Genomic DNA, 11446 nt, shown 5'->3' on the forward strand with positions numbered 1-11446 from the left:
AACATAGCAGGTTCCCTCGGTCTAATGGCAGCATGCCGTAAAAAGGGACAAATACCAAGGAAGAATAGGGGATGGGGCGCATTATATTATCTCAAATGCAACACAATGCAGAATGTGTTTCCATGTTCTCCCTGATTCAATCTCAATCTAGCCCAGCCCTGATGCAATACTAAGGGGGAGGGAGGGCAAGACATATTGTGGTCAGTGTCCGCGAAATGCCTTAATCTAACTGGAGCACCTGTTTCCCTCAAGAAGGCATTGAAGGTCTTCCCGGAGGGGCTTCACTCCAACATTCAGTATTTTTCTGTGATAGTGTAAAAAGCGCTGGCCCTGTGGAACTGGTGCATTTGTTTCTAGCTCAACAATCGCCTTGCCCCAATCTCACCATTTGCCTTCTCTCGGCCTATGACCATCATTTGCCATCTCTCGGCCTATGACCATCATGTGCCTTCTCTCGGCCTATGACCATCATGTGCCTTCTCTCTGCCTATGACCATCATTTGCCTTCTCTCATCCTAGGACCATCATTTGCCATCTCTCGGCCTATGACCACCATGTGCCTTCTCTCGGCCTATGACCATCATTTGCCATCTCTCGGCCTATGACCATCATTTTCCTTCTCTCGGCCTATGACCATCATGTGCCTTCTCTCGGCCTATGACCATCATTTGCCTTCTCCCGGCCTATGACCATCATGCGCCTTCTCTCTGCCTATGACCATCATGTGCCTTCTCTCTGCCTATGACCATCATTTGCCATCTCTCGGCTTATGACCATCATTTGCCATCTCTCGGCCTATGACCATCATGTGCCTTCTCTCGGCCTATGACCATCATGTGTCTTCTCTCGGCCTATGACCATCATGTGCCTTCTCTCGGCCTATCACCATCATTTGCCATCTCTCGGCCTATGACCATCATTTGCCATCTCTCGGCCTATGACCATCATGTGCCTTCTCTCGGCCTATGACCATCATGTGCCTTCTCTCGGCCTATCACCATCATTTACCATCTCTCGGCCTATGACCATCATGTGTCTTCTCTCGGCCTATGACCATCATGTGCCTTCTCTCGGCCTATCACCATCATTTGCCATCTCTCGGCCTATGACCATCATGTGCCTTCTCTCGGCCTATGACCATCATGTGCCCTCTCCCGGCCTATGACCATCATGTGCCTTCTCCCGGCATATGACCATCATTTGCCATCTCTCGGCCTATGACCATCATGTGCCTTCTCTCTGCCAATGACCATCATTTGCCATCTCTCAGCCTATGACCATCATGTGCCTTCTCTCGGCCTATGACCATCATTTGCCTTCTCCCGGCCTATGACCATCATGTGCCTTCTCCCGGCCTATGACCATCATGTGCCTTCTCTCGGCCTATGACCATCATTTGCCTTCTCTCGGCCTATGACCATCATGTGCCTTCTCCCGGCCTATGACCATCATGTGCCTTCTCTCGGCCTATGACCATCATTTACCATCTCTGTGCCCACAACCATCGTTCACCATCTCTCGCCTACAATCATTCGCATCTGGCAAAGGGCACTCAACCAATCTGGTGGCTGGAACAGCGGGCGAGAATACACAATCAACGCCCGCTGTCCCAGCCACACAGCGGGCGAGAATACACAATCAACGCCCGCTGTCCCAGCCACACACCGGGCGTGAATACAAAATCAACGGCCGCTGTCCCCCGCTGTCCCAGCCACACAGCGGGTGAGAATACACAATCAACGCCCGCTGTCCCAGCCACACAGCGGGTGAGAATACAGAATCAATGCCCGCTGTCCCAGCCACCCGAGGCCCTTCCCGGCCGTGATGCCGTTTTTTCTCCTCTCATTTTTCAACTGCGTGGAGCAAACAGGGAGTCTCTCCCTGCTGCCTCATCACCCCCTCCACTTACTTGCGGACCGGAGCATTATGCTCCCGTCCCGGCACACCTCTTATTTGGCAGCCGCCATAGACATGGAACCCCTGGGCGTGAATGGCTTTCATGACCTGTCAATCAGGCAGACATGGCCTTTAACAGCCCACAGCCTGAGCTGAGGCCCAAGCTTTGCCCTGCCTTAACTGAGTCTGGCAGGCCATTAAAGGCCATGTCTGCCCTCCTGGCAGGGCATGAAAGCCACATTATTTGCCACCGCTCTGCCTATGACCATCATTCAACATGTCTCTGCCTATTTACTATTATTATTAGGGTATTTAATGAGAACAAACCTAGCTCAGGGAGATGTTTTTGTTACAGCAAGAGCTGCTTGATAGCAGTGGTTACCCAATTACCTTCCTAACGGATGCTTTTGCAGGCATGCATCACTGTTTTAAATAACCTTAATGTGAGAGGGGTTTAGATACTTTGGAGCTAAGCAGATGGAGTTAACCCATTCCCTTTCAGAAACCAGTTTTGTGGGCAGAAAGGGTTGTTTTAAATCACCCTAATGTGACAAGTATTAGATGGCACAAACACGTGCCTCTGATCATGCTAATACCTTATTTTCTGCCACTTGTGTGGTGGCATACATAAAGTGCCACTCACACATATACTTTCTACACTAGTAGTTCTTTTTTTCCAGACAGGTGGCTTAGTGCCACCTCCATGAACCAAAACTAATAAATGAACAGGGGCTGTAGCAAGAGCCAAGAGACATCCCAAGAAGCAGGAACATAGCAAGTAGACAGGGGCACAGCAAGCAAGCATAGTCACAGCAAGGAGGCAGGCAACGCAGCATGGGGACATAAGAAGGAGCCTGAAACACTGCAAGATGTCAGGGAGTGCAGGAAGGCACCAGAAACACAACAATGGGTCATGCAGCGTAACAAGTAGCCAGGGCGAAGCAAGCACGCAGAGTCACAGCAGGGAGGCAGGCAACGCAGCAAGGGGGCAGAACAAGGAGCCCAAAACACTGCAAGATGTCAGGGCGTGCAAGAAGGCACCAGGGGACACAACAAGGATTCATGCAGCATATCAAGTAGCCAGGGGCACAGAAAACAAGCAGAGTCACAGCAAGGAGGCAGGCAACGCAGCAAGGGGACAGAACAAGGGGCCTGAAGCACACAAAGATGTCAGGGAGTGCAGGAAGACACAAGGGGAAACACCAATGAGTCATGCAGCATAGCAAGGGGCCAGAGGCACAGCACACAAGCGGAGTCACAGCAAGGAGGCAGGCAACGCAGCAAGGGGACAGAACAAGGGGCCTGAAGCACATAAAGATGTCAGGGAGTGCAGGAAGACAAAAGGGGAAACACCAATGAGTCATGCAGCATAGCAAGGGGCCAGAGGCACAGCACACAAGCAGAGTCACAGTAAGTAGGCAGGAAACGCAGCAAGGGGACAGAACAAGGAGCCCGAAACACTGCAAGATGTCAGGGAGTGGAAGAAGGCACAAGGGGAAACAACAAGGAGTCATACAGCGTAGAGACAGTAGATAGGGGCACAGCAAGCAAGCAGAGTCACAGCAAGGAGGCAGGCAACGCAGCAAGGGGACAGAACAAGGCGCCTGAAACACTGCAAGATGTAGTGCAAGAAGGCACCAGGGGACACAACAAGGAGTCATGCAGCATAGCAAGTAGCCAGGGGCACAGCAAGCAAGCAGAGTCACAGCAAGGAGGCAGGCAACGCAGCAAGGGGACAGAACAAGGAGCCCGAAACACAGCAAGATGCCAGGGAGTGGAATAAGGCACAAGGGGAAACAACAAGGAGCCATGCAGCATAGCCAGTAGCCAGGGGCAGAGCAAGCAAGCAGAGTCACAACAAGGAGGCAGGCAACGCTGCAAGGGTACAGAACAAGGAGCCTGAAAAACTGCAAGATGCCAAGGAGTGCAAGACGGCACGAGGGGACACAGCAAGGAGTCATGCAGCATAGCAAGTAGCCAGGGGCACAGCAAGCAAGCAGAGTCACAGAAAGGAGGCAGGCAACGCAGCACGGGGACAGAACAAGCAGCCTGAAACACTGCAAGAAGTCAGGGAGTGGAAGAAGGCACAAGAGGAAACAACAAGGAGTCATGCAGCATAGCCAGTAGCTAGGGGCACAGCAAGCAAGCAGAGTCACAGCAACGAGGCAGGCAATGCAGTAAGGGGACAGAACAAGGGGCCTGAAACACTGCAAGATGTCAGGGAGTGAAAGGAGGCACCAGGGGACACAACAAGGAGTCATGCAGCACAGCAAGTAGCCAGGGGCACAGCAAGCAAGCAAGGTCACAGCAAGGAGGCAGACAATGCAGCAAGGGGACAGAACAAAGAGCCTGAAACACAGCAAGATGTCAGGGAGTGCAAGAAGGCACCAGGGGACACAACAAGGAGTCGTGCAGCATAGCAAGTAGCCAGGGGCACAGCAAGCAAGCAGAGTCACAGCAAAGAGGCAGGCAATACAGCAAGGGGCCAGAACAAGGAGCCTGAAATACTGCAATATGTCAGGAGTGCAAGAAGGCACCAGGGGACACAAAGAGGAGTCATGCAGCATAGCAGGTAGCCAGGGGTACAGCAAGCAAGCAGAGTCACAGCAAGTAGGCCGGCAACGCAGCAAGGGGACAGAACAAGGTGCCTGAAACACTGGAAGATGTCAGGGAGTGCAAGAAGGCACCATGGGACATAACAAGGAGTCATGCAGCATAGCAGGTAGCCAGGGGCACAGCAAGCAAGCAGAGTCACAGCAAGGAGTCGGGCAACGCAGCAAGAGGACAGAACAAGGAGCCTGGAGCACTGCAAGATGTCAGGGAGTGGAAGAAGGCACCAGGAGACACAACAAGGAGCCAGCGGCGCAGCAAGCAAGCAGCATCACAGCAAGGAGGCAGGAAACACAGCAAGGCGACAGAACAAGGAGCCTGAAACACTGCAAGATGTCAGGGAATGCAAGAAGGCACCAGGGGACCCAACAAGGATTCATGCAGCATAGCAAGTAGCCAGGGGCACGGCAAGCAAACAGAGTCACAGCAAGAAGGCAGGAAATGCAACAAGGGGACTGAACAAGGACTCTGAAACACAGCAAGATGTCAGGGAGTGCAGGAAGGCACCAGGGGACACAACAAGGAGTCATGCAGCATAGCAAGTAGCCAGGGGCACAGCAAGCAAGCAGAGTAACAGCAAGGAGGCAGGCAACGCAGCAAGGGGACATAACAAAGAGCCTCAAACACTGCAAGATGTCAGGGAGTGCAAGCAGGCACCAGGGGACACAACAAGAAATCATGCAGCATAGCAAGGAGCCAGGAACACAGCAATGAGCCAGAATCACAGAAACGGAATGAAGACACAGTAAGGAGCCAGTCGCCACAGCAAAGAGTCAGTGGACACAGTATGGTGAACAAAAATAGAAGACATAGCAAAAAAAAGTAGTAAAGAGAGTAACCCAATTAACAGCTAAAAGCACGGCAAAAACAATAGGGGACACTGCATGAAGCCCGCAACACAACAAGGAGGCAGTAATGCAATAAGGAATTGGGAGGATAGCTCAGGGGCAACGTGATAGCCTGGGAAGAAAGACGACATGGAGCACCACAGGTTCGATTCCCGGGTCTGCACTTAGAAACCTCTGGGTATTAAGCGCGTTATAAATAACATATCATATCAAAAAGGCAGGGAATACAAATATAGCACAGAACTAGTAGAGCAGCTAGAAAAATGGTACAATGGCTGCAACTTTGGGACTAATGGTTCTACAACCTTGGGGCTGGATTGGAGGCAGGAGTCAGAGCTAGGGACAACATCACAGAGGCAGCGCACTGCATTGAGATTGGTATATCGAGGCAGCCAGTAAAACATCAAGGATCCCGGAAAGACACAGCAAGGAGTCGGGAGACCTAACAGGAGCCAGGGGCAACAGCAATAGCTAAGTTGCACAGTTAAGAACCAATAACATGGCAAATGGCTAGGGAACCAAGAAGACAGCATTGAAGCAGCCAGTGAAGTGGCAAGGATACAGCTGCACGGCAAGGAGACAAGGGACATACACAGGGCCAGGGGCTTCAGCAAGGATCCAGGAACACTCAGAGGGGCATACATGCGGTTAGGGGCCTCGGCAAGGAGCCGGGTGCACAGCAATGACCTTAGGAACATACACAGGAACAAGGCCTCCACAAGCAGCCAGGTGCGCACTAAAAAGCCAGTGGACATACACAGAGCCATGGTCCTCAGCAAGGCGGACGGCAATGAGCAGAGGGGCACACATGATGCCAGAGGCCTCAGCAAGGAGCCAGGAATGGTGCAAGGGGCATGCACGAGGTGGGGGGCCAGAGGAAGAAGGCAAGTGCACACCAATGAAGTTGTGGCAATACGCAGGGCTGGTTCCTCAGCAAGGAGCCAGGTGCACAGCAGGCACACATGAGGCCAGAGACCTAATCAAGGAGCCAGGTGCCCAGCATTGAGCTGATATACATAGGGCCAAGGGCATCAGCATGGCGCTAGGGGCACAGTAATGGGCCTGGGGACATACACTGGGCCAGGGGGTGAAACACAGAGCTAGGGCCTTCAGCAAGAAGCCCGGTGCACAGCAGTGAGCCAGGGTGCAAGCATGGGGCCAGGTAGTCTTTAACGTGAAAGTGTAATCTATTGATACACCAGAGAAATCGCACTGGAGAGCAACCATTTTTATGTTATGAATGTGATATCGCTTTCAAGAGGAAGGTGAACTACGGCTCCATCACAGAAATCCCACTGCCAAGTAACCAAACAGGGCCACTCCCGGTTTGGGCCTCTTTGGACGTGACAGGCACTAGGGCCAGAACCCCTGCTGAAGCCAGGACTGCCCCATGCTCGTCGATAGCCGGACTCCTGCTTCCACACACAGGGTTCCTTCAAAGCAGCGACTCTCCATTCACTGCGGAGCTGTTATTACCTTAAAGAACTAACACACAGCCCTGCTCTGAGTCTGATAACTGACTTTTGGTCGACTATATCCCCATTCCAGTCTAACTCAGCACTTATATAACTCATTCCCAGCCAGCCTTTTCTCCCTACCCCCTTCACTCCCTGCTCACTCAGCTACCCTCACACTCTCGGGCGGAATCCTTCCTTCACTGTCCTCACTTGCCCGCTTCTTTTACTCTCCATCATGCACCTTGACTGTGCTCCCTTCCTCCTTGTGCTCACTCTTCTTCTGCCCTTCTCTAGGAGCCATCAGCCATGTCTATGTCTAGGTTCCACCTCCCCCTCATCTCCCCACCTTCCAGCCCTCAAACCCAGCGCTTTTATTCTCCCAGAATCTCCCACCTCAACTATCCCCCTCACCTACCACACAACACCTGTTCCTCTCACCCACCTGATATCACTCTTTCACTTGGCCTCTGGAATGCACAATCCCTGTGCAACATGTGTTTCTGCATCACTGACCACTTCGACACTCATCACGCTTAACTTTCACTTCTCGCTGTCACACAACCTGGATCTTCCCTCGTGACTCTGCTACACTAGCAGCTCTCCACACTACCTCCGCTACCCTCTCCCTCTCTATCTAGCTGCTGGGAAAGGCAGTAGAGAGGGGTTATTTATCAATAAGGGCCTCACCACTGCTCTTCTGCCCCCCCCTTCAACATCACTGCCTCCTCTTTTGAATAAGCCACTATTCAAGTCCTTTCCCCCTACTCTTCTCACTGCTCTGACCCTCTATATGCCCCTATGCCCTTCTCAACTACTTCCCACACCTAAACCTTGACGTTGAGTCACTTCCCACTGACATCCACCTTATCGTGTTTTGGGACTTTAACCTTCCAAAGCCCTCTGAAGCCACCTACCTTGAAATTAACTGTGATCAGTCCCTCTACTCCCTCCACAGCCAGCCTACCCCCTCTGCTACCATCTCGCTCCCTCCACTCTCTGTTCCTCTTTTCATCTCTCCCATGATCAAGAGGCAAATCAACCAGGACTCTCATGGCTCCTTATCTTGATTATGTGAGGACCTCTCTCATATCTCTTTCCCCTATTCATTCTACGTATGACTTCCTTTGACAAACACTATCCTGCCCGCACATGCACACCTTCCTGTCCCCATCCTCAGCCCTGAACCCCCTCTGAGATCCACTCCCTCAAAATAAACATGCACTGGGACCTAGGATGCTGGTGCAAGTCCCAGACCCAGACCCTTTTCCTAGTCTACAAATATTCCCTTGCTGCCCTCTCCTCTGCACTGGGCTTTGCCAAATCTTCCCATTTCACAAACCGAATCTCCTCCCTTCCCAATGAATGCCGCACACTTTCACCTACCCTACACGCTTTGCTCACACCTCACAAGCCAGTATACACTGCCTCCGCCCTCTCTGCTAATGCCTTTGCTTAGTACTTTTCCTCTGCAATCTCCATAATGTCAGACACCCTCACAGCCCAGCTCCCTCTCCTTCCCCATACAGCTTCTGCCCTCTCTCCCCCTACTCTCTACTACTTCTCCCCTACCCTGCCTACTGAATTAGCACCTGTGCTTCACAGCGTCAACCCAACATGATTGTTGCTCCTGTCATTTGTCAACCCGTTTGCTCCTCAAATGGTCAAACACTTAGTCCCAATCACCTGCCCTCATCTGTCTGAGCTCTTTAACCTCTATCCTGCCTCCTTCAAGTCTTACCCCTTTTGAAGAAACCCTCTGCTGACCCAAACATCCCCATGAAATGCCTCCCAGTTTGCCTACTTCCGCAAGTCCTTGAGCGGGTGGTCTAAGTTCACTAAGTATCTTGACAATGATGGCCTTGGATATCGACTTCAATATGCCTTCCGTAAACACTCCACCGAGACTGCACGCATGCGTGTCTCATGCGTGTCTCCAACTTTCTTTCTGAGGCTCACCACTCCAAGCTCTTTTCAATAATCATCCCTTTGGACCTCTCTGAATTCCTCTCTCTTCCTCACTCTCCAGAAACTTGGGATTTGCAAATCTTCTTTAGCCTGGATTGCCTGCTTCCTGGAAGTTCGCTCTTGGAATTCACAAACCTCTGACCACACCCATCACCCTGGCTGTGTCCCCTACGGATGAGCCCTTGGACTTCTAATCCTCACCCTCTATACCACCACCATAGGAAGACTTATCTCATCTTTTGGCTTTTACCGCTTTGCTGATGACACTCAAATCTTATTCTTCTTTACTTCTTTCACTCCAGCCATTTTGGAAGCGATTATCAACTGGCTCACTGCAATCTATCACTGGATGGCTCTTCACTGCCTCATGCTGAACTCTTCAAATGCAGAAGTCCTCTTTTTCCTGGTTTCCAACGGCATCCCTCACCTCTCCTATTTCTTCTTGCCCAAGTCTCGCAATCTCGGGTGCGCGTTGATAGCGGCCTCCAACTGCAACAATTCACAGCACCTCCTCTGCCGCTCGTAGTAACCTCCTCAGCATTCGGAAAATGTGTCAATGTCTTACTGAACACTCTACGAAAATTCTAAACTCCACCCTCGTGCTCAGCAAACTTGACTTCTCCTCATACCTACTCCTTGGCCTACCTTTCTACTCCTTCCTCCCTATAGACGAGGTCCTCAACTTCGCTACCTACACTTTCTACTCTTCAACCTACCAAGATACCCCCCACTTCTACACGGTGACACCATGCTGGATGGCTCGGTTTTCAGGTTCCTTCTTCTACTTTACAAAGCCATCAGTGGGCTTACTCCTCATTACCTGGCTGAACATATCTCTGTCTAATCACATCTCGTTCCGTCCTCTCTTTCTCTGCACCCAACCTCACTATCACATGCCCCCTGTGTTTTCCACCACTTCTACTCTTTCTCCTTTCTTGCCCCACTTGCCCTTTCTTTCCCCAATCCCACCGCTATTAAAGCTCGGCTTCAACTGCGCCTACTTGGCCAAGAAGCAGCAGCAGCCCCCCACTCCCTTCTCCATCCTACCTGCCTGACCACTCCCTCAAGTGGCATGTAATAATGTAATTGTGTATATTTGTACAGTACTCCTCTTTAGTTTGCAGCACTTGCCCCTAGATTAGTGTTACATTTAGAAGTCACCAGTTATTTTGTTTGGTTTGTCCCTGGTCTATTGCTCACCTTCCTTGCACCCTCATAAACTGGCTGGCGGCTTGTGCTCATGCGTGTGCTCAGTGCTCATGCTTGTGCTCTTGTACAGGCAACAGGGACTGCCTCCACCCTGTGATAATGAGTTATTGTAAGTCATTTCTGCTTGAAATTGACATCCCTGTTCTTCAAATAAATACAAGTACACATGGAGTGAGTCAAGAGGTCATTTGCAAGGCCAGTAGACTCAGAAAGAGCAAGAAGCACAGAAATAAGCGAGTGGCAGAGCGGGAGCGGGGGTGAGGGGAGGGGTGTTGGGGGATGGGGGGGAGAGGGGTCGCACCACACAGCATGGCTCGATGAAAAAAGTGCTCGATCCATTTCAGTGCAGGCATCTAAGATCTGGAATTCATTACCTCTACAGCTGCGTAATTACAACAACCTGCTCTCCTTTAGGAAGCATAGCGGCAAGGTGTCTTTCAGTGAAAGTTGCGCGCTATTAAAACTTCAATAACATAACGGAATCGGTTTCAGAAGTGAGTGCAAGCGGGTAAGGGGCTAGGATCCGTGTTCATGCCTCACCTCCTTGTGGGAGCTGTCCTTGAATAGGGTCACACGTCCTTCCGCACTCCTTGGGTATGGGGCTCTCCTGAGGTCTCCGAGGTTCTCAGTCCCAGTGCAAGTCCTTCTGGGTGGAGCGCAGGTGTGTGGGCGGGGCTCGGTCAGGTCCTCCGTTATTCTTCCATGTCCTGAGCACCGTTAATAGCCCCTCACTGTTCCACGCCTCCCCTCAGCACGGTGGGACAGCGGGGGCGCTTCATGTTGCTCCTTGGGCAGCACTTCGTTGACACTCCTATGGCGCGTCGGTACTCCCGCAGTGCTTCTTCGCGGCAGCCCCGCACTTCAGTACTTGTTCACTTTGGTTCTCCTCTCCTTCCTCAGCCCGTAGGGCGGGCGAGCCTGACTACTCTGCTCCTTCTGCTGCTGAGAGCCGACCCTCCTGCTGCAGCTCCTTCCACTCCCCGGCCCACCTCCTCTTCAGCCCCTCCTTCTCTTCCTGCTTCTGTAAGACTGTGGTCAGCTTGCTTAGACCTGCGTGACCATCTCTCTGCGGCCCACCCCAGTACCAGTGGCCGCCCTCACTCTGTTTTATGGTCTCACCCCGGACAGACTAATGGCCCCCCGCCCAGCACACCCCCACCCCTTCTTGCTTGCCGTCGATCCCTATTTGTTACTTGGGATCCAAGGGGTGAGGGCGAATTCATTGATTAAAACTCCAGACGCTATGGCTTGTCTGAGAGGGGGAGTGCTGACATCTGACCAACAATGGGGCTGGCAGAAGGGGCTATGGGGTATCGCATGGGGGCATCCTAGCAATAAGGGAATGAGGGGGCAGGCAGGGGGGCTTCAGAGTAGGAAATGGCAGGGCATCAACGCCTACAAGCAAAGTGTATAGTGCCTGACAGCCGTATGCGTGTGTGCCTTGTGTACTTCTGCGTTGGA

General features: G+C 51.9%; 1 protein-coding gene across 2 annotated transcripts in view; it reads right to left on the reverse strand.

Moving 5' to 3' along the window:
* Positions 1-11045, reverse strand: part of LOC138579959 (mothers against decapentaplegic homolog 6-like) — a 95600-nt gene extending 84555 nt beyond the window's left edge. Inside the window, exon 1 of one of the 2 annotated variants that reach the window (XM_069650193.1) lies at positions 10526-11045. The gene's annotated coding sequence lies outside the window, so the exon portion shown is untranslated. The remainder of the gene's footprint in view (positions 1-10525) is intronic. The other variant, XM_069650187.1, reaches the window with a different exon arrangement.
* Between the last annotated feature and the right edge of the window lie 401 nt (positions 11046-11446).

This window comes from Ambystoma mexicanum, chromosome 1p (genome assembly GCF_040938575.1).
Source record: "Ambystoma mexicanum isolate Mex_15411 chromosome 1p, UKY_AmexF1_1, whole genome shotgun sequence".
Classification (NCBI taxonomy): Eukaryota; Metazoa; Chordata; class Amphibia; order Caudata; family Ambystomatidae; genus Ambystoma; species Ambystoma mexicanum.